This window comes from Panthera onca, chromosome F1, assembly GCF_046562875.1.
Source record: "Panthera onca isolate mPanOnc1 chromosome F1, mPanOnc1 haplotype 2, whole genome shotgun sequence".
Classification (NCBI taxonomy): domain Eukaryota; kingdom Metazoa; phylum Chordata; class Mammalia; order Carnivora; family Felidae; genus Panthera; species Panthera onca.
In genome coordinates, this window is record NC_138355.1 from 15,842,475 (window position 1) to 15,865,969 (window position 23,495).

At 38.1% G+C, this 23,495-nt stretch overlaps 1 long non-coding RNA gene across 4 annotated transcripts in view; it reads right to left on the reverse strand.

The window, feature by feature from the left end:
- The window catches only part of LOC132686018 (uncharacterized), a 147,210-nt gene that overhangs the window by 89,637 nt on the left and 34,078 nt on the right, over positions 1-23,495 (reverse strand). For all 4 annotated transcript variants that reach the window (XR_013553234.2, XR_013553235.2, XR_013553233.2 and 1 more), the window contains one exon: positions 1,095-1,207. This is a non-coding gene — a long non-coding RNA (uncharacterized LOC132686018). The remainder of the gene's footprint in view (positions 1-1,094; positions 1,208-23,495) is intronic.

Genomic DNA, 23,495 nt, shown 5'->3' on the forward strand with positions numbered 1-23,495 from the left:
CGGATGATGGTTACATGGGTTTATATAATTGTCGATGCTTATTAATTTTTCACTTAAATTATGTGCATCTTATTCTATGTAGTTTATGTTTCAACAGCATTCATTTTAAAAGAAAAATATATACAAATCATCTATAAACCTACCACTCGATTTTGTTACAAATACTTGTAATTTGCCCCAAAATTTTACTCATAGTTAAGATTCTATGCATTGCATGATACCATTTTCTCTACTTCTATCTACCACTTACAGTCAATTTACCATGTCACCAATTATTATTTGTAGCATTAAATAACTTATTGATTCCTGCTATGTTAGTTTAATAAAACAGTATCTTATGGTTTAGATTTTCATGTTTTCACTTTATAAATAACATTCCAGTGCTCATCTCTGCACATTAATATTGTCCACATTTGCATCATTCCTTTGGGAAAGATTTCTAGAAAAGAAATACTGGGTTAGGTTAAAAGACAAAGGAAGGAGATATTTTAATATGTGGCTCCTATTATTCTGGAATCTGACTTGTAAGAATTCTACTTAGAAGCTTAGCCATATTGAGAAGCCTAGCCTGAGATTCTTTTGTTTGGAAGATACATTTTAGTTAATTAGCCGCTTAGGAACTAGGGCAAGACCTCAAGGAAGAGTTAACAAAAGAGAGTCACAAAATGCCCACAGAAGGTTTGTTCTGTTGCTGGTAGACCCTTTGCTTTGTTTTGCTGAGTCCCATTAGGATTCATCTATGAACATCCGTGGCAGGAGCTAGAGGGGACGTGAATCGTTCCACTGACTCCTCATGGTTTGCTCTCCTTACTCCTTCAGCTTTCTTTCAGATGTCTCCTTATCAGAGAGGTCTTCCCTCGCCTCTCTGTGTAATTTAATGACCTCCCTGGCATCTACACACACACACACACACACACACACACACACACACACACACACATTTTCTTCTCAGCCTGATGCATTTTTTCTTCACGGCACTTACCATCATCTGACACCTACCACACACAGAGTAGGGAAAGCAGGGATTTTTGTTTTGTTCATCATCGTTATTATTATTATATTATATTATATTATTATATCATCATTATTATTACCTCGAATGTACCTGTTCATAGGAGGCGAGCGACTGCCTCACCATAGGTCCTCAACTATTTGTTGAATGCAAGCTTGAACGAATTGAGGAACTGTAAGTTGCTGACAGAAAATCCTAGAGGAAAATAAAAATAATACAAGATTGTTCTTGTGTTTGAGGAGAAACCAAACCAAAACAAAGCAAACAACTATTGGGGAAGAATTAAAATGTCTACTGGAGATGTTTGTTAGCCAAGCGTTATATTTAAATTGTTTTGTAAGTTTACGATGAAAACCCAAGACCTGCCTCCCACTCTTGACAAAATCTCTAGTTAAATTTACAATGAGTGGATTTAGGGGGCAAATGTGAAATAGGCTGAGTTCTACAGCAAGTCTGACAAGGGAAATGCAGAGTCAAACAGCAAAGCACTTATAAAATAAATTTTTTAAAAGCACTTGTGGATTCTTCAGTTCTTAATCATAGATAAAGTTGTAAAGAATGATTCACCACCTGGGGCACCTGGGTGGCTCAGTCGGTTAAGCTTCTGACTTTGGCTCAAGTCATGATCTCACGGTTCATGGGTTGGAGCCCTGCGTGAAGCCCCACGAGACACAGATTCTGTGCCTCCCTCTCTTTCTCTGCCCTTCCCCACTTGTGCCCGCTCTCTCTCAAAAATAAATAAACATTAAAAAAATGATTCATCGCTCATGATTATGAGTACATGATTTTTCATCTATACACATTTCAATTATACACATTTAGGTATAATTACTATACTTTTCAGAATCACACAAGAGATATAAGAAGAAAATGAATTTTATCATGGCAGACACTAGAACAATATAAATAACCAAAGCCACTGAAGGTAACTGAATGATAAGTTAAGGTATTAAAATTTATAAACCATTCAAGTACTAAGTCCATAAACTCTTGAAAGGCATATTGGAAATAGCAGGCTAAGCTCATGATTAATGAAGACAATTTGAAAAGATCATATTTTCTATTTGAAAGTTTTATACGAAAATCAATGTAGTTCCTTCTTTATCCTGACTAGGTAAGACTGAGAACACCATAAAATGAGTATCTTCACAGGAAGGCATTTTCCCATCAGCATAATAACATTTTACAGATTCCTAGATTACGGTAGTAGTAAAAATTCTAGTTGATTGCTTATTAGTTCAAGGTTTCTGTCCAATGAAATTGATAGTTACTATATCTTCTTTTTTTAATTCTTTTAACAGTTTATTTATTTTTGAGAGAGACAGGGAGAGTGAGCAGGGGAGGCGCAGAGAGAGAGGGAGAGAGAGAATCCCAAGCAGGCTCTGCAAGAGATCATGACCTGAGCAGAAACCGAGAGTCAGATGCTTTTTTTTTTTTTAACATTTATTCATTTTTGAGAGTGAGAGAGACAGTGCATAAGCAGGGGAGGGGCAGAGAGAGGGAGATACAGAATCCGAAGCAAGCTCCAGGCTCTGAGCTGTCAGCACAGGGCCCGACACGGGGCTCAAACTCACAAACTCCGAGATCGTGACCTGAGCTGAAGTCGGACACTTAACCGACTGAGCCACCCAGGCACCCCTAGATGCTTTTTTTAAAAATGTTTATTTATTTTTGAGAAAGAGAGAGATAGACTGTGAGCAGGGGAGGAGCAGAGAGAGAGGGAGTCACAGAATCTGAAGCAGGCTCCAAGGCTCCAAGCTGTCAGCACAGAGACCCAGGTGGGGTTTGAACCGATGAACCGTGAGATCATAACCTGAGCTGAAGTTGGATGCTTAACCGACTGAGCCTAGAGTCAGATGCTTAACCGACTGAGCCACCCAGGTGCCCCAGTATCTTCTTGATTCTACGATGCCTTTGACAGTCATACACACTATTAATTTAACAACAACTGTGGACACAAGAATAAGTAAACAAATGTAGTAAATATTCACATTGAATATGAGATGCATTCCAACCATGAGAAAGGTCAATTTCGGGCAAAGTGCATCTTATCATTGTGGAAATACTGTGCTATGAAAACAGAAGATTTGAATTCAGCACGTTCATTGCTTCCTGGTTTTGAAACCTGTATTTTGAAAACTGAATCTTTTTGGCTCAATTGTCTGACTCTAGAAGACCATTCTCTTCTTCCTTGTGAGGCAGAGGAAAGGAGGACTGAGGAAGGGAAGAGTAGACCAGATGATCTTTGAAGGAAGCCTACAGCTCTAAGGTTGTGGTTCTATGCTTCTTGACAATACAATTACTAGAAGGAAGAAGATTCTAATGTGACTAATTCATGCAAACACTTGTGTTGATTTTCATTCTGATCCAAATCTTGATCACACTTCTTACAGAATTTCTACCTTTGCAGCCCCTGATTTTAAGAGGGCCCCTGAAGTTGTTGATTTTAGAGGTCGGTAAGTCATTCTTTCTACATAAAATCTTCGACGACAAGCTCCAATAGCCAAAGTAGACACAGCTTCCAATGAGCAGGACGGCAGCCCCACTTCTAATAAGTTAATCCAATGGTTTTTGTCATGAGCAAAACAAGAAATCATGTTTTTAATCATACTAAAAGGTCTCTGCATCTTGTTAACATCTGGAGTTCAATCACTTCTGTGCTAAAAACTGGGGAATGCTTCAGCAGGGCATAAATCTTGCCCCTCATTGTACATGCGATCCAGATGCTGGAGGAGAATTAACGTTCGTTTGTAACACATCTGGTGTCGGCAGCTTTGAGTAAACTCTAATAGAAAGAGTGCGGAACTAACGTGGCATTACACCTTCCCTCGGGCCAGGGGTTCTAGACTGAAGGTAAAAGCCTGCAGGTGTCCCTTGGGGCTTAGCAATAAACTGCACTAATCAGCTCTGGCATTGTGTTAAGTGCAGGGTGTTTTGAATTTTCCACAGAAATTTCACAGCCCAGTAACTCTACATTCCAACTGTCTGCTTTTGACAACTCTTTAGATGTGCCACCATCTTGAAACTCCAAATAAAGGGAAGGCCCAGAATCACTATCAGGGTTAGGCTATCCCAAAGGGGATAGGATGGGAAAGGGCAGATCACGACCACAGCAGTGGCAGATCACGACCAGAGCAGTTGTGAACCAGTAACAGGATGCGGCTAACTGTAGGTATCAGAGGTGGCTTTGGTTCTGTCAAGAAAGGCAGTCCCCGGTAGAGTCGAAAGAGCATTGAATTTGAATTGGGACATCTGAGCTTAAGTCCCACCTCAGTATGTGTGCAGAAGTCCAAAATTACCTGGGTCACGGTTTCTCACAAGGATATCTGAGAGCCAAATAAGATGATGGCTTTTTGTAACAAATGGCTCAAGTCCTAAATTCTTAGGATAGCATTTTAATTCACTTTGTAGTATAGCTTTCCTTTCCAAACTCCTTTATCCTCCATATACACTTGGTATTTAAATTACCGTAAGTATCTTGCTTTTCAAAAGCCTATTGCATTCTTTTGTGCTTTGGAGACTTTATCCAGGCTACCCCTACGGGTTTTCTTTGCCTCAGTTCTTTTGCCGACCTGTGATTTCCCACTAAGCCCTATGTTTTCTTCTCCACACTCACACGTGTCTCTACGATAGCACTTTGTGCGGAACATCATATACTGTCCACTGGTTTTTTTTTGTGCCTATCTCCTTGGCTACACTTTGATCCTGCTTCATGAGAATCTGGGAAAGAAAAGGTGATATCTATCAGAAGTACTTAAATAACTCTGCAGGATACATTTCATTTGTTGCAGATGGCCTCTGATTACATCACACTTCCAGGAGAAAAGTATTTATGATAGTCAAATGATAGGGCATAGAAATGCTACTGGGTAATTGGAGGGTTTATTTTAGGATTTAAAAGAACATCTAGTTAACCATGGAAGTGTTTGTATGATAGCGTTGTGCTCTGTTGGGGGCCAGGCTCTGAGGTCAGGGAAGTAGGATGCTTGCCCCACAGGAGCATCTAGAGAAAGATCAGATTCACATTCCCCCATTCACACTCTGCCCGGCTCTTGTGCTCATTGAGGGAAATTGTGGGTGAAGCCTTCCACCCTATTCTAAGTGTTCTTTAAGTTGGTGCAGCATGTATGGTTGAATTTTATGAGTTAAATGTGCATATGACGTGATTTCACCAATCATATGTTTTGAATTTGGTATTTGTAACTATAAGTACATGCCAGAAGAAGCTACTTTCCAATTTAGACTTGAAAACTGCCATACCACCAAGTGAATCATATAGCCTAAAAGAGGTAAGACATGAACATTGATACACATTTATAATCTCATTACAAGAAAAAAATGTGAACTAAAACAGTAAGACTGACAAGAGTACTGATGCCTTAAAGAGACAGATCTCTAGCAGTGATAAGATCCTGAAAACTGCCCTTTGCTTTTGAATAGCATGTATGTTTCCCCCAGTACTTTTGTATGTGAGTCATTCATGCATTTGTGTTCTCTGCCCACCTGTAAAGTAACGCTCTAGATCAAGCCTAGGGAAGAAGGAAAACCGAAAAATGATTACATCCATCTAAAAATAGCCAGACAGGAATCATCAGCTGTTCAAAAGAAAAGTTTTCTAAGTATACTTATAAATGCTTATTGTAGAAATACTTAGATTGAACAAGACATCTTCAATTCAGGTTGGATTGATAAGTAACTAATAGAAGACAAAACCATCGATGTGCTGAAGACACACACACACACACACACACACACACACACGCTGACCGAATTCACAACCAATACGACTTTAAGAAACACTAAAGAACATATTTTAAGCTGAAGGAAAATAAGAGAAGATTAACTGTTTAAAATAACAATAATGATCATTTCTTGTGAGGCTTACGACATGTAGAAGCACAGGACAATAGCAAAACAGTACAGGCAACAATGGAGGTATACTGTTTCAAATTTCTTGCATTGTTGAAAAAGCAGTAAGTAGATTTTTTAAGTGAACTCTTTCATCCCCATCACGTGTTTAAACCATCCCCCCACCACCTCCCTTCTGGTAACCACCAATTTGTTCTCTATAGTTAGGAGTCTATTTCTTGGTTTCTCTCTCTCCCTCTCTTTTTTCCTTTGGTCATTTTTTTTTTTTTTTCTTTCCCCCCCCCCCCCCAGTCTGTCTTAAATTCTACATATGAGTGAAATCACACGGTATTTGTCTTTCTCTGACTGACTTACGTTACTTAGCATTATACTCTCTAGCCCCATCCATATTGTTTCAAATGACAAGATTTCATCCCTTTTAATGGCTGAATAATACTCCAATGTGTGTGTGTGTGTGTGTGTGTGTGTGTGTGTGTGTGTGTGTCTTCTTCTTTATCCATTCATCTATTGATGAACACTTGGGCTGCTTCCATAATTTGGCTACTGTAAATAATGCTGCTATAAACATAGAAGTGCATGTATCCCTTTGAATTAGTGTTTTTGTATTTTGGGAGTAAATATTCAGTAGTGCAATAACTTTGTGAGGAACCTCCATACTATTTTCCAGAGTGGCTGCATCACTTTGCATTCCCACCAACAGTGCACAAAGGTTTCTTTTTCTCCAAATCCTCGCCAACACCTGTTATTTCTTGTGTTTTTTATTTTAGCCATTCTGACAGGTGTGAGGTAATATCTCATTGTAGTTTTGATTTTCATTTCCTCGATGATGAGTGATGTTGAGCATCTTTTGATGTGTCTGGTGGCCATCTGGAGGTCTTCTTTGGAGAAATGTCTGTTCATTTCTTCTAACCATTTTTTAATTGGGTTATTTGTTTCCTGGGTGTTGAGCTGTATCAGTTCCTTATATATTTTGGATATTAACCCCTTATTGGATGTGTGATTTGCAAATACCTTCTTCCATTCTGCAGGTTGACTTTTAGTTTTGTTGATTCTTTTGCTGTGCAGAAGCTTTTTTATTTGGATGTAGTTCCAATAGTTTATTTTTGCTTTTCTTTCCCTTGCCTCGGGAGGCATATCTAGAAAAAATACTAGTATGGCTGATGTCAGAGACATTACTGTCTGTGTTCTCTTCTAGGATTTTCACAGCTTCAGGTCTCACATTTAGGTCTTAAATCCATTTCTAACTTATTTCATGTATGGTGTAAGAAAGTGGTCCAGTTTTATTCTCTTACATGTAGCTGACCAGTTTTCCCAAGACCATGTGTTGAAGAGACCGTCATTTTCCCATTGCATATTCTTTCCTCCTTTGTTGAAAATTAATGGACTATGTAACTGTGGGTTTGTTTCTACGTTTTCTATTCTGTTCCATTGATCTATGTGTCTATTTTGTGCCAGTACCATTCTGTGTTAATTACTATCGCTTTATAACATAACTTGGAGTCTGGAATTGTGATGCCTCCACTTTTGCTATTCAAAGACTTTGCTTTTTCAAGATTGCTTTGGCGATTTGGGATCTTTTATGGTTCTATACACATTTTAGGATTGTTTGGTCTACTTCTGTGAAAAAGTGCTATTGCTATTTTGATACAAATTGCATTAAATGTGAGGATTGCTTTGGGGAGTATAGACGTTTTAACAATATTGGTTCTTGCAACCCATGAGCATGGAATGTCTTTCCATTTCTTCGTGTCATCTTAAATTTCTTTCATCAGTGTTTTATACTTTTTCAGAGTACAGATCTTTCACCTCCTTGGTTAAATTTATTCCTAGGTATTTTATTACTTTTGGTGCAGTTGTAAAAGGGATTGTTTTCTTAATTTCTCTTTTTGTGGCTTCATTATTAGTGTGTAGAAAGGCAACAGATTTGTGTACAATGATTTTATATCTTGCAACTTTACTGAATTCATTTATCAGTTCTAGTAGTTTTCTATATATAGTACCATGTCATCTGCAAATAATAAAAGTTTTATTTCTTCCTTACCAATTTGGACGCCTTTTATTTCTTTTTGTTGTCTTTTTGTTGTCCGATTGCTGTGGCTAGGACTTCCAGTACTATGTTGAATAAAAGTGGTCAGAGTGGATATCCTTGTCTTGTTCCTAATCTTAGGGGAAAAGCTTTTAGTTTTTCACTGTTTAAGATGATGTTAGCTGTGGGTTTTCATATATGGCCTTTATTACATTGAGGCATGCTCCCTCTAGACCTACTTTGTTGAAGGTTTTTATCATGAATGGATATCATACTTTGTCAAATGTTTCTTCTCCATCTGTTGAAATGATCATGTTTCTTAAAATCCTTTCTCTTACTGACCTGATGTATCACCTTGACTGATATGCAAATACTGAACCACCCTTGCATCTTGGGAAAAAATCCCACTTGCTCCTGGTGAATGATTTTTTAAATGTATTGTTGAATTCACTTTGTTTGGTTTTTGTTAAGGATATCTGCATCTATGTTCATCAAAGATATTGGCCTGCAATTCTTTTTTTGTGGTGTCTACCTGACTTTGATACCAGGGTAATACTGGCCTCATAGAATGAATATGGAGGTTTTCCTTCCTTTCCTATTTTTTTTGGAATAGTTTGAGAAGAATAGCTATTAACTCTCCTTTAAATGTTGGGTAGGATTTGCCTGTGAAGCCATCTGGTCCAGGACTTTCATTTGCTGGGAGTTTTTCATTTGCTGATTCAATTTCATTGCTGGTAATCGTTCTGTTCAAATATTGTTTCTTCCCAAAGCAGTAAATGATGTATTAAGATAGACCATACTAAGTTGTGCCTTGTAGTTTTCAGGGTAACCACCAAAACAAGGACATTAAAAACTGTAACAAAAGTCTAACAGAGGGATAAAAAGGAGTATTTTTTAATTGATTTTTATAAAGGAAGGCAGGAAAGGAATAATTTAAAAAAAAATAGAAAAAGGGGAAAGTAGAAAACAAATAGCAAGATGGTAGACCAAAACGTAGGATTTCCAGACTGGACTTTAAAAAAAATACAATTACAGCTGCTTATAAGAAACACACCAGAAACATAAAAATACTCAATGCTTCAAAAAACAGAAAAAAGACCAACCAAGTAAGCGTTAACCAAAAAGGAGTTGGTATGACTACACTGATATCAAAGTAGACTTTAAGGTGAGAAGAATTAAGAGAGATAAAGAAGTATATTTCATAACATTAAAAGGGTCAATTCATCATAAGAACACAGAAACCTGCCTAATCCCCAGCAAGTTTGATTTAAATAAACAAAGAAAAGGGAGATGGAGGGAGAAGGAGAAGGTAGGAATGGGGAGGGGGGGAGGGGGGAGTTAGAGCTGGCAGGGGAAGGGACAGACCAGGGGGAGAGGAGAGAGGGGGGAGTGAGAAGGAAAGGGAGAGGGAGAGGGAGAGGGAGAAGGAGAGGGAGAGGGAAAGAGAGAGAACAAGTGCCCAATATCAAGATAATATGGGGGAAGTCATCACAAGCATTAGGATGAGAAGTATTAGAAATGACTTTGCACCAATAATTTAACAACTTAAATGGACAAATGTCTTAAAAAACATAGCTTAGTAAAGCTTATGATCAGGCAGACGAGAACCTTCTTGGTCATGCTATGCTCAGTCCATCAGAGCTGCACGAGCTGAATGCAGCTTACATTTTTCCTGCCTACAGGCCCACTGGGACCCGCACAGACCCTGCTGTGCCCAGGCTGCCCTGATGTACATTCTGATTCACCTGGGACTGAGAGATTTCCCAAGACACAGGACCTTTAGTACTAAAACCAGGAAAGTCCCAAACAAACCAAGATGATTTCATCAGCCAGTGCCCTCCCTCTGGTGGAAGGGCTTGGCTCGGGAGCTGTCCATGTCTCTCCTGGCATCCTCAAGGGCTGAGCAGATCAGTATCTCATAGCACACCTATGACCAGCTCTTAGCACACCCATATCCTTTGGTGCAGCTTTGGGGAAGCTGACATATGATAACACCTTTAGAGAATTTCCCACCTAATTCACATCATGAAATGGCTTAATCATTGTTAATTGTCAGTAGTGATGGTATTCTCTGTATGAACTCAAAATATCAACATCTTACCCCTCACCCATGCATACATGTGTCTTCTATAGGGAACTTTATGTTCATATTCCCAGTTATCTACAGCTACTCTTGCCAAGCTTGCATCCTCTACCTGTTCTAAAAGTCTTCCTCCAGACGATAATTACTGTTCTTAAATGTGAACACAAACAGCTGTAATCCTATGCACCATCTAATCACTCTTGCATTAAATCAGTTAAGGGAAGATAATGGTGGAAGTCCCATATTCCCCTTTTTCTGCAGGTTGCATTTTTTTAATGAAGGAAAAAAACCCAACAACTCCTACACAGACCTTTCATTTCAGTTTACCCTGTGATCTTTTTCTGCCCTCGTTCATTTGATGTTTTCCCTTAGACAAGAAATTCAATAGTTAACTGCAGGGTGATTGCATGAGAAATAATTTGGCAAACATTCATAAAATAAGAGCTTAAAGCATTTGGCCCTCAATTCAATGATAGGTTTCTTCACATTAAACAAGGGTAGCACAGGAAAGGAGGGCTGGAGACTGGGTTTAATCCTCTGGGCACTAGGTCATTTAAACTTCAAGAGTCAAAAACCAAAAGATATGAATAGTCACTCTCACTGGGGGAATTGTATCTGTTTCTGGACATAAGGCCAGGATTCATTTGAACATAAGCAACACTCACTTGCCTCTTTTGCTTCCCCTACATATTAAATCCCTTGAGTGATCAGCAAAGCTTGATTTGCTTTGGAGCAGCTGAGGCAAGGTCACACCCTAGTCATCTCTCAATCTCCCAATGCGTAATTCAATATAGGCTCTCAAACTTGGAATTGACTTGAAGTGTTTCAAATAAATCGGGACTCCCTCACTGCTTCTTAGCTGGGGCTCCAGAGATTTAAGCTGTCACCAGCCAAAGGAAGAACCTAGGTGTCACTGAAGACTGTTTCCTTAAGATAAAGGGCCATTTAATTCTGGAGATCACCAAAAGACGACACAGAAATGAAGCAGAAACATTGTCTTGAGCCTGAAAGGAAAAAACCTCTACGCTATTATACCTCATTTTGTGGGTGAACGTTTTTCAGTAAAACAGTGGGAAGAGGCACCAGGGACAGCTGGGTTGGAGGAGACTGCCATACAAATATGAGTTTCTCAAAAATGACACAGATTCTCTTTAATCCAAAAAGGGGGAGACAAAATAAAAATGACCTGTTTACAAAAACATAAATAACTAAAGATATATAGGGTATCCTCCTACCTTGAGAAAATTAGCTTGTATGGCAATATTTTAAACTGTGTTTTTTTTTTTTTAATGAAAGGTCAAAAAGACATAAAAATTCCTCTCTGAATACACATCCCTGGTTAAACAGTAAAATGTTGTTTAAGGAGCCTTTAGATAAATTTATAGATAATGGATTGAATGTAAGTAAAGTCTGGAAAAAGTGGATTATGTGCCACTTTAAATTTCCTTTGGTCTGATGCAAGTACAGTAAAGGTGTTCTCCTCACTGGTTAATTTTTGCCTGGTGTACTTTTGTCTCTCAGTTTCAGACTTATGTCATTTGGTTTTATTTTTTAAATTGCCTATCATTAAAAGACTTTTTTCTAATGTTTATTTATGGAGAGAGAGAGAGAGAGAGAGAGTGCGTGAGTGAGTGGGGAGAGGCAGAAAGAGAGGAGAGAGAATCCCAAGCAGTCTCCACATCCAGTGCAGATCCCGCCGTGGGGCTCAGTCTCAGGAACTGTGAGATCATGACCTGAACCCAAATCAAGAGTTGGACACTCAATCAATTGAGCCACCCAGGCACCCCTAGAAGGCTCTTCTTTTTGAACTCATTTCCTTTTTGTATTTATATATTATAGATAAGCTCAGCTTTTTGATGCTAATTTATTTTGTTTTATTAATTATGAAATGTTTCTCTTCCTCCTTTCCTAACTTCCATGGGCTACATCACATTTCTCTTAATTTTTATTACATACTTTATTATTTTACCCATTGCCCTTTTTTATTTTTCCTTAAATACACAGTTTGCTTTAAAAAGGGGAGGAAGAATTAGAATTTGTATTTGTTCCCAAATGAGATCAGTACTCCTAAAAATCCAAAATCCTCCCACGAGAGTAAGAAGTCAGTGTTATCTAGATTTCGATCTATGTTTAAAAAAAGAACAATAATTATGGGCACCTGGGTGGCTCAGTTGGTTAAGCGTCTGACTCCTGATTTTGGCTCAGGTCATGATCTCACAGCTTGTGGGACTGAGCCCTGCGACAGACTCTGTGCTGGGCATGAAGCCTGCTTGGGATTCTCTCCCTCCGCTCCCTGTGCCCCTCCTCCTGCTTGTGGGCTGTCTCCCTCTCAAAATAAATAAAGTTAAAAAAAAAAGCAATCATTATTGTTAACAAAATATCGGAATGACCAATGCGTTTTACTGATGCTGACAGGTGCTTCTTGCATTCTGCTCTTAATGAGAAGACAGAATAGAATAGGAGCTAAGCGAGAACTCGGGCTCTTCCATCAGCCTGACTAGATGCAAATCTACACCCTGGTTTTCTATTTGTGTGACCTTGAGCAAACGGTTCCATTTCTCATCTGTAATATAGGGATAATGATGGCACCTACTTCATCAAGTTTTTCGTGAGGATTGAATTCTATTAGATATTTAAAACACTACAAATAATGCCTGGAACATGGCGATATTCATTAGTGTGGAGTATGTTTTTCTTGCTAGAATATATTTTTCCTATTTCTTTCAGCAAAGGTATGATGAAAAAAAAATTCTGAGCCTTTACCTGTTTGAAATAACTCTGTTTTGTCCCCATTCTTAAATATTTTTTTGGAATGAGTAATACAAATGACACAAAATTCAACAGGCACAGAAGGATCTGTTGTGAAAAGTAGATATGCATCCTACCTGTTTCTCCACCCAGTCAAGATCCTTAGTTGTCCTTACAGAAATAACCTATGTAACTACAGATATGTGTATGTATACATGTACACGTGTGAGTCTGTGTATATGCATATGTACACATACATAGTATTGTCATATTTTTTAACACTAAATTAGAATGTGCTACCCCTTCTCTTCAAACTTAAAAATGTTATTTCAGAGATAATGGTGTATCTAAACCTTACTCCTTTTAAGGGATCATATTATTCCATTGTATTTGTGTGCCTAACATTGAATTAGCCCCATATTAAACACTTAGATGGTTTAAAAACTCTTGCTGTTATAAACAATACTGAAACAAATATCCTCAGAAATACACACATTTAAGTGTGCTTGTAGGGTAACTTTCTACAAGCAGAGACATGAAGACAAAGCCCTCTATGCATTTATAATTTTGATATTTCTCTCTTTCTCTCAAAATAAATAAATAAAACTTAAAAAAAGAAACTATAAATAAAATGGGAATGATAGTTATGTTTTATAATGCAAGGAAGTATGTTTCTCAAACATTATCTGACTTACTGGGGTAGGTCTACCAAATCTTTAAAAAATTGAAAATTCCAATGACCTATAAACTGTTCCAAGGAAAATTTTCTATTGAAGTCACAGATAAGACATAAATGCTCATTACCACTACTTCCATTTCACATTGTCTTGGAGATATCAGCCAACATAATTCTTTTTTATTATTATTATGATGATGAAATTTATTGTCAAATTGGTTTCCATACAACACCCAGTGCTCATCCCAACAGGTGCCCTCAATACCCATCACCCACCCATCCCTCCTTCTCACCCCCCATAAACCCTCAATTTGTTCTCAGTTTTTAGGAGTCTCTTATGTTTTATCAGCCAAGATAATTCAATAAGAAAAATAAACTAGGGTGTAAAAAGGAAAGAAAGTAAAATTATCATCATTTGCAGATGATATGATTATATACCTGGAAAAAACAAGGGGATTAATTTTAAAAAGTATAACATCAATAAGAGAGCTCTGCAAGGTGGCTGGGTAAAAAAAGCTATGTACAATGTCAGCCCATATACATATGAACGATTTCCAGTTAGATTATCTACAGGAGAAAAGATTCCACTTACAAAAGCAATAACAACAACAAAACCTAGGAATATACTTAACCAGAAATAAATAAGATCAATATTAAGGAAGTTTAAAACTTCTCTTGAAAATCACAAGACACACTCAGACACACACACACACACACACACACACACACACACATGCACATATACACACTTACACATAAAGAAAAGCATAGAATGTGCTTGGAAAGAAATACCCAAAAATATTTAAAGAGTCAAAGCCACCCACGTTAATTCATAAATTTGATACATCTGTTTAGGTGTGGGACTAGACTACATGACTCTAAAGATCACCTAGAAAAATAAACAAATAAAAATAGCCAGAAATTTTCTGAAAAATTAAAGCAAGAGAACTATAACTACCAGATTTTGATACAAATTATAAATCTAATAAAAATGTAAAATTTGCTATTTGCACATGAATAGACAGACAAGCCTATAAAAAAGAAAATCCAGAAATAGATGCAAACATACACAGCTATATATATGTAAAGATCCAAGAAACATTTCAAAATGGCATTGAAAATATGAATTATATAAAAATTTGTGATGGGAAAGCTGGATAGCCACCTGAAAAACATAAATTTGGAATCATAACTCTTACCAGAATAAATTTAAAATTGATCAAAAACTTGAGTGTATGATTTTAACCTTAAAAGTAGTAGAAGAAACCATGAAAAACAAACTTTATTCCCTTAAGTGAGAAAAGCTTTTGTAAGTACAAACAAAATCCAGAAGCCACACGAAATTGATAAATTTGGCTATATAAAGATTTATTTATAAAACATTTTGTATGGCAAAAATCACAATAATCAAGTCAAGATCAAACAAAAAATTGAGAGAAATTGTTTGCATAAGAAACAAAAAAAAACTAAATTCTCTAATATATAAAGAATCTCTACTAATCGATCAGGAAAAAAGCCAAAAACACCAACATTCCATTAGCCTAATGAGCACAGAGTGTGAACAGACAGATCACAGAAAAGAAAAATACAGACAACTCTTAAATACATGACAAAATGCTCAAGGGTTGCTACTTTAAAGCACATTATAATAGCTTTTTTTTTTTAAATCTAAAAGATTGGCAAAATTCAGAAAGTATGACACCTCTGTTTTGACTAGAGTTCAGGGAAACACTCTCATCGAAATGCATCTCTCATCTATGTGCATCAAAATCAATAATACCTGTTTGCAGGGTTATTTTGACCATACTTACCAAGATTACAAATACACAAACCCTTTATCTGGCAATTCTACTTTCAAGGCTCCATCTTACAGATTTACTCACACATGTAATAAAGATTACTCACTGCAACTTTGTATGGAAAAGCAAAATATGATAACCACCAAATTACTCATCAGTTGAGTATTCCTTATGGGGCGCCCCGGTGGCCCAGTCGGTTAAGCGTTCAACTTCAGCTCAGGTCATGATCTCACAGTTTGTGGGTTTGAGCCCCACGCTGGGGCTCTGTGCTGACAGCTCAGAGCCGGAGCTGGAGCCTGCTTCAGTTTCTATGTCTCCCTCTCTCTCTGCCCCTCCCCTGCTTGCGCTCTGTCTTTCTCTCTCTCTCAAAAATAAAATAAAAACATTAAAAAAAAAAAAGAGTATTCCTTATATGAATTGTAGTATATACATATAATCATATATGATAAATAGTAAATAAAGAAAAAGAGAAGGGGTGCCTGGGTGGTTCAGTCAGTTAAGCTGCCGACTCTTGATTGGCTCAGGTCACGATCTCAGAGTTTGTGAGATTGAGACCCGAGTGGGGCTCTGTGCTGATGGCTCATGGGAGTCTGCTTGGGATTCTCTCCTTCTCTCTTTGCCCCTCCCCTGCTCACGCGTTCTCTCTCTCTCTCTCTCTCTCTCTCTAAATAAAATAAATGAACATTAAAAAAAAAAGAAGGAAAGGAGTTTTATGTACAGATACGGATGATCTCCAAGGTATGTTTTTAAAACGCAAAAAAAGGATACAGAATTTTGAGTGCGATATACAAACATGTAAGTAAAAGTTAACTGACAGGTTGAGAGGAGCATAAAATATGCATCTTGATTCTGGCCGCTACAGTCCACATTTCAGTAGGACCAGACTACTTAGCACTCTCCACATACACCTTTTTGGCTGGAGCCACCAGACTCTTGGTTACATTTTTCCCTGTGAAGAATATCCTTCATCCTTCTTTTTGCTTCTCAGAATTCAACCCATCCTTAGATTCTCCTGTAAATTAATCTTTCGCCTCTTTTCTTTCAACATTACCATGTGAACCTGGGTTTTTTCCCTAATAAATGGTAGTAAAATCTATTAAATCTACATAACGCTGGAAGAAGAGAAGGGAGGGAAAAGGAACAGCTACTAAATACATGTCTGCCAGACACTTTAATGCCCTACGTCATTTAATTTTATAACAACCATAAAACTGAGGTTTTATTCCAGTTACAAATGCTGAAACTAGCTCAAGGAGATTAAAGAATGTTCCCAGTGTCGCACATTAATAATTGGACATGCAGAGGTTTGAACTCAGGTATCTAGGATCCCAAAGGTTTCTCTTTTCCACAATAGAGCCTTAGACTTATGGGACTTTTGCCACGTTTCTTGAGGACCCAAACTTTTGAGATCATCTAATTCAACACTCTTGATTTACAAATGAGGAAAAGAAAGCTGGAGAGGTTAAGTGCTTTGCAAACTAGTTTGTTAGTGTCATCGAGGTTGGATAGAAGGTCCATAAAAACACATGTATGTAATTAGGAGTAGGGATGTAAGGTCAACCCGATACTTTACACTTTTATAGCGGAATTTAGAATTAACAGGATAATTGATGGACTTTAAAATTAAAATGTTGTCACATATCATGGGCTGTGAAGGTTCAGGAATGAAAGAATAAACATCTGAGAATGAGTGTCCATCTGTGAAAATTAAAGTCTGCCTATGACATTTATAAAAATGCTTTAGTGTAATTAACTCTTTGCCGAGCATCTTTCCTGTGCAAAATGAGTTCTTGACATTCTGATGCAAAGTCCATGTGCCCGACGATAAAATCCTGAGGTCTCCAGTACTTACTCGCCTCCTCCCTCCAATATCTGGCTCCCATCCCACAGCCTCTACCACTCTGGCTCAGGAAGTAGGCAATTTCCTGCCCTAGCCGAGCCGGATATTAAGACCTCTTTGTTCCTTATCTCTGAGAAATAACACCTCTCTGTAATATTCCAAATGGCTGGCTGACTCATGGTCATACCTACCTAAAAGACTCTCGACTATTCTTGAACATTAGCATTGACCGAGGGAGAGCTATTTGCCCACATTCTAACTGCAAATGTTGTGGGGTGATATGGAGCACACTGGATTATTGCAGTGTGTAGACTGTCTGATTTTAGGATAAAGGAGATGTTTAAAAGAACAGTAAGGTTAGAGGATCTTCCTTTCTCCCCCTCCGCTGCCCCCAAATCATTCACAAACAAAACTACAATTTTATGGCAATTTGCATTTATGGAATAATCCTCTCTCATATGAGACATCTTGAGTAAATCCATTCATACCGATATGGACAAAACTGAAACTTCTAGGCTGCGTAACATGGGCGATTTGAGTATTCTCCTTGGAAGCAATACATACAGAGATAACAACTGCTGACAACTTCTTGGTACATCCCAATGTAGAAAGACACGGCGTATCGATCTATACACATAGGCTGTGTTCTCTACTTGCCTGATGGTTAGTAATACCATCTGCACATCCACAGCTTGTCCAGTTTCCAGGCTTCTTCCATTTGGTGGAATGTTCTTAATACAATATTCCTATTCAACACTTCAAAGCCCTTTCAAAACATTTCACTTTTCATGTAATGCATGCCCTACATTCCAGCTTCTTCTTTTTGGAGCTCTGATACCAGGACAAGCTAAAAAAATAGCTCATCATGATAACCAACCACAGAAAATACAATGCAGAAGTAAAAAGGTGTGGAGGACAATCTACTCTCTCTGTCTTCATTAGCAGAGTTAAAGAAATCAAAAAATGTTTGGAAGCTAAGAAATCTTAAAGATCACTTAGGCTCACTTTATAATTTTATAATTGTGGAAACTAGGCAGGGTTTTAAGTAGTGGTATGAAAAAGGTTCCAGGTAAAGGGAACCACATCTGCCTGGGCTACAAGGAGACTCTGACTAGATGGGCCAATCAGGAGGAAACAGGACGTAAGATTAAATAAGAAGGGCTGAACAAATTTACAAGGGATCTTGAAATTTCCATTTCCAAATATCCAATTTGGGGATCATTTTTCTACTTTCTTGGAAATTTAGCCATTGAATCATGTAGCTTAGCTTTGGAAAGGAACACAGGATCTCAGCTTTTATTTCTTTTCTTCATTATATTTTATTTAGTTGTATTTCTTGCTTAATTTAAAAATCTTTGCCATCCACTAGATTGTAATCTTTATAGTATCTGGCACAGTAGGCGGGCATATAGTAAGTACTCCCAAATTATTTGTTGAATAAATGAGGTCATCTGAATTGACCTTCTACCTAGAGATGACATCTTTTTTATAGTTTTCTGAACGGTTGACTCCCTAACTGTGGTCTCTATGAATATCCTGGGTGATGAAGCCTGGCCATCACCAAGGTATCCCATGCCCTTGTCGAGATGCCATTATTGAGAAGAACCAATTTCTTTTGAAAGGAAGGGGACAGACTTTCGATTACCAGGATATTGTAGGTCAAAGGACATGCAGATATTGAACACTTCTTAAGTTTCTGGCAGGCACTAGACTTTAAGTAAGATACAAGGAAATGAAATACATGAGGGCCTTTTAGCACTTCGAAAAAGCCTTATGGAATTAGACATTCCTATTCCTATTTTCCAGATAAAATAACTGAGGCTGACCTTTGAGTACTTAACTCCAGACAACATAGCAGTGAAACTGATCTGAAACCAGGTCTGGCTTGGAAGTTCAGACTCTTCGTAACTTGCTACACTGCCTCTAGTGTATAAAACAAAATTGTCACCTTCAAATCAGTCACAGTAGAGCCGGAGACAGATTTGTAAACACCCACCGTAATGTCTCTCGCAAGTGGGTAAAATGCACGAAACACCTAAAATGGAAGCTATTAGTTTGGCCTGGATTTTTGGAAATGTCAAGAAGGGTTTCACTAAAGAGATGGCTTCTGACCTGAGCTGTGAAGGTGACTGTCAGGAGGAATCAACCTGACTCATCCGGACGTCTCCCAGAAGAAGGAGTCAAAGAACACAGCGCAGACGGAAGATTTTCTCATGGGACATACGATGTTCCAGCCAGGCTGAGGACATACCCAAGTCAATGTGTAATATCTTGAGTGAAGTTTTTATAAGGTTTTGTTTACTTGCTACATAAGTACCCCCTTAAATCCATCCCCTCGTGAGCAAACTCGTGAGCGCTTGTGTACATGCCCAGACACACACACACACACACACACACCACCACCACCACCACCATCACCACCATCACCACATACATTCCATAGTTCTGCCTGGACAAACTGTCTCAGTGCCCTTCCTACTAAACTCATTGCTTCTGAGAGTTAATAAACAATGCACTCAGTTTATGTGATAAGAGCACAAACAAAGGAATTTTAAATGGTAGACATGGTTAACTGACTTCAATGTTACAGACATTTGTCTAGCACCAAAATCTAAGATAGGGAGTAAATACAGACGAGGCAGCAGTAGATGAGATTTCCTGAACCTAAGTTCATAATAGAAATTGATGAATGCCTGCTGCAATTTGCTTTTAATGCAGATGAAACCAGTCTCTCATGGAAACAGATACCTTCCTGTATGTTTAGTGTATGTAAAAAAAAAAAAAAAAAAAAAAAAAAAAAAAAAAAGACTGGCTTTAAGGCAGCCACACAGACCAACTCACTCTCTTGCTTAGAGGAGACTAAACCGGGAACTTAAAACTCCAGTTTATTCATCCACAGAACTCTACCCAATACCAATGGGCTAGAGCAAATCAAACTTGCTGGTATTAGGCAACAACAGGTATTCTGAGTAAGCAGTTAATTTGTGGTTATTGCTTAGTTGTTAATAGGTAAGGTGAGAGTGATAACCTTTCAATGAAAGCACTCCTACTCCAGAGCAACGTCCCTGGTTCTTCAATAAACTTGGGAGTCTTTGGCGGCAAAACATTAAATTGTAAGCTTCCTCCACCCAACACAAATCCATACAGCAGCCAATGCAACACGAAGTGATAGTATATCCAAGATGGGCTGGATGGACACCCATTTCATAGCTCAGCAATGACACTGAGGCCGAGAGCGGCATATGTCAGGGACTTTGGCACATCCTACTACCAGGTTAAGAAAAATATTGAAAAATGATGGTGGGAAGTAATATGAACAGTGTGTGGAAAGAAGTCTAATTTGAGAGTGGACCTGATTTCCTTAGTGTTGAACTTGATATGCCTCAAATTCCCAACACGCCATCGTTTGTACAACTGGATAGTCTTACTGAGGTCATAGAAGATGATGTGGAAGCGATATTAAATCCTTACAATGAGTCCTATGAGAGCAACTGCTACTGCTGAAGAGAATTCAGACTTTTCCGATGCAAAGAGCTTTAAATGCGCTCAAAGGAGCCAAATATACTTCTGATAAAAAGGTCCTAGAAATAGGAAGCACAGCAGTGAACTGTTACAGAAAATGCCGAAAGCCCTGACCTATAATGAAGTGAATTAGGAAGAAAAGAGAAAAGACACATCTTTAGAAAAACTCAGTTCTATCTGGATTCACAGAAAGAAGTAAGAATATTAACCCAGGAAGAGAAGTTGAGGAGGAGACTAAGCCTCGAAACAGGTTGCCATGTGACTTTTCTTAGGCAAAATCATCTTGCAACTTTAAAACTAGAAGGAGTATCAGAGATTATCGACCTCCACCCAATTACTATACAGTTGGGGAAACGGAGGGCCCAGAAGTAGTGACTGACTCAAGGCTGAGCAGCTAGTAACTCATCAGCCAGGACTCGAGGTCTTCTTTCACACATCTGTCCCCTGGTTGGGGTCAGAAGGCTCTGAACATGGCAACTAGCCACTGTATAATAAAACGATTCTGTAAGTTCTCTACACTCAGTTTTCTCAACTGCTCTGATTCATGGAATTATTAGAATAAAATGAAGATGTGGAATGTAGCAGTCATTGTAAAAGGCAAATAGCACTCTTCAAAAATGAAGAATTCCAACCAGATGCTATCCCCTGGGAGGTTAGGGATGGGAATTAGCTTTGTATTTTTCCCAGGTTCTAACACACATTACATGAATAACAGTGAAATGAACTGAAATACTTCCATTTTAATAAAGTCAAAATAACTTAAGACTGTGTACAACAGGGAAGCCATCTAGTAGGTCTACTTCTAAGAAGGCTGTATTCTATTTTCAAAAGAATAAATACACCCTTTGGAAAAAAGCAGTACTGCTCTGCAACATAGTCTTAGATCTAGCAAGAATTTAGACATATAGAGGTTGTTGGAAAAAATAATTTTGATTACCTTTGCAAATTTCAGAACACAACAAATAATTCCTAATTACTATGAAACTTATTTTCCTTATTCCTTAGTTCCCTATTTCAGTAGGGAAAAACCCTCCTGCAACTAACCTTTCCTCTATTAACAAACAAAATAAATTTAATTTAAAAATTTATACAGGGCCACTGAGTTAATAATTCCATGCAATGACATTACTTTAAAATATTATCAGCATTTATGAACCAACTTGCTTAAACTTTTCAGTTTAAACTTACAATTCAGTTTAAGCTTAGCATTTGAATTTTCTAAAAATAGAATTGCCCCATTGATAAAACCTGACATTCCATTTACTGCCGAGTTTTAAGTGGAAGAACATGTATCAGATATTTGAATTCATAAAATGTTGGTCTTTAAAAATTCACTGTTTCTTCAACAATGTCCCTGTATTTTCTTAAACATCTTTTCTTAAGTTTTTATTTAGGGGCACCTGGGTGGCTCAGTTGGTTAAGCGTCTGACTTCGGCTTAGGTCATGATCTCACAGGTTGTGAATTCAAGCCCTGCATCGAGCTTTCTGCTGCCAGCACAGAGCCTGCTTCAGATCCTCTGTCTTCCTCTCTCTCTCTCTCTGCCCCTACCCCACTTGCTCGCACGCTCTCTCTCTCTCAAATAAAAAAATCCAGTTAGTTAATACATAGTGTGATTTTAGTTTCAGATGTGTAATACGGTATACTACAGTACTTTGAAACTTCCACACGATAATACCCAGTGCTTATCACAGCAAGTGCACTCCTTAATCCCCATCACCTATTTTACCCAGCCCCCCACTTCCTCCCCTCTGGTAGCCATCGGTTTGTTCTCTATAGTTAAGAGTCTGTTTCTTGATTTGCCTCTGCCTGTCTCTCTCTCTTTCTCTCCTTCCCTTTGCTCATTTGTTTTGTTTCTTAAATTCCACATGAGTGAAATCATATGGCACTAGTCTTTCTCTGGCTTATTTCACTTAGCATAATATTCTCTAGCTCCATCCATGTTGTTGTAAATGTCAAAATTTCATTATTTTTTATGGCTGAATAACATTCCATTGTATATATATATACCACATCTTCCTTATCCATTCATCAGTAGGTGGACACTTGGGCTGTTTCCATAATTTGGCTACCATAGATAATGCTGCTATAAACATTGGGGTGCATGTATCCCTTTGACTTAGTATCTTTGTATTATTTGGGTAATTATCTAGTAGTGCAATTGCTCGATTGTAGGGTAGTTCTATTTTTAGTTTTTTGAGGAACCTCCATACTGTTTTCCAGAGTGGCTGCACCGGTTTCCGTTCCCACCAACAGTGCAGGAGGGTTTCCCTTTTCTCCACATCTCACCGACACCTGTTGTTTCTTGTGTTGTTGATTTTAGCCATTGTGACGTGTGAAGTGATGTCTCATTGTAGGTTTGATCTGTATTTCCCTGATAATCTGTGATACTGAACATCTTTTCATAGGTCTGTTGGTCACCTGTATGTATTGTTTGGAAAATGTTCTTAAATATCTTTGCTGTTAAGTAGGATATCAAATTCCCTATGTTAATATTTATTTATTCTTTTGCATCTTCTCCGGAGGACATTGATCATTCAGCACATAAAAATGATCTCATTTCAGGGGCACCTGGGTGGCTCAGTCGGCTAAGTGTCCGACTTTGGCTCAGGTCATGATCTCACGGTTCATGGGTTCAAGCCCCACATCAGGACCTGTGCTGACAATTTGGAACCTGGAGCCCGCTTCAGATTGTGTGTCTGTCTGTCTGTCTGTCTGTCTCTCTCTTTCTCTCGCAAAAATAAATAAATAAACATTAAAAAAATGACCTCATTTCAGATACGGCTTAATTTCAATGGGTACATTTTTTGAAATTCAATTAACTTTCTACCATTACTGTCAGAAAAAAATGGTCTGAATCGCCTCATGTGATTTTACCTCTCAGCTCTGGAGTACAGCAATATTAGTTATCTTCATCATCAG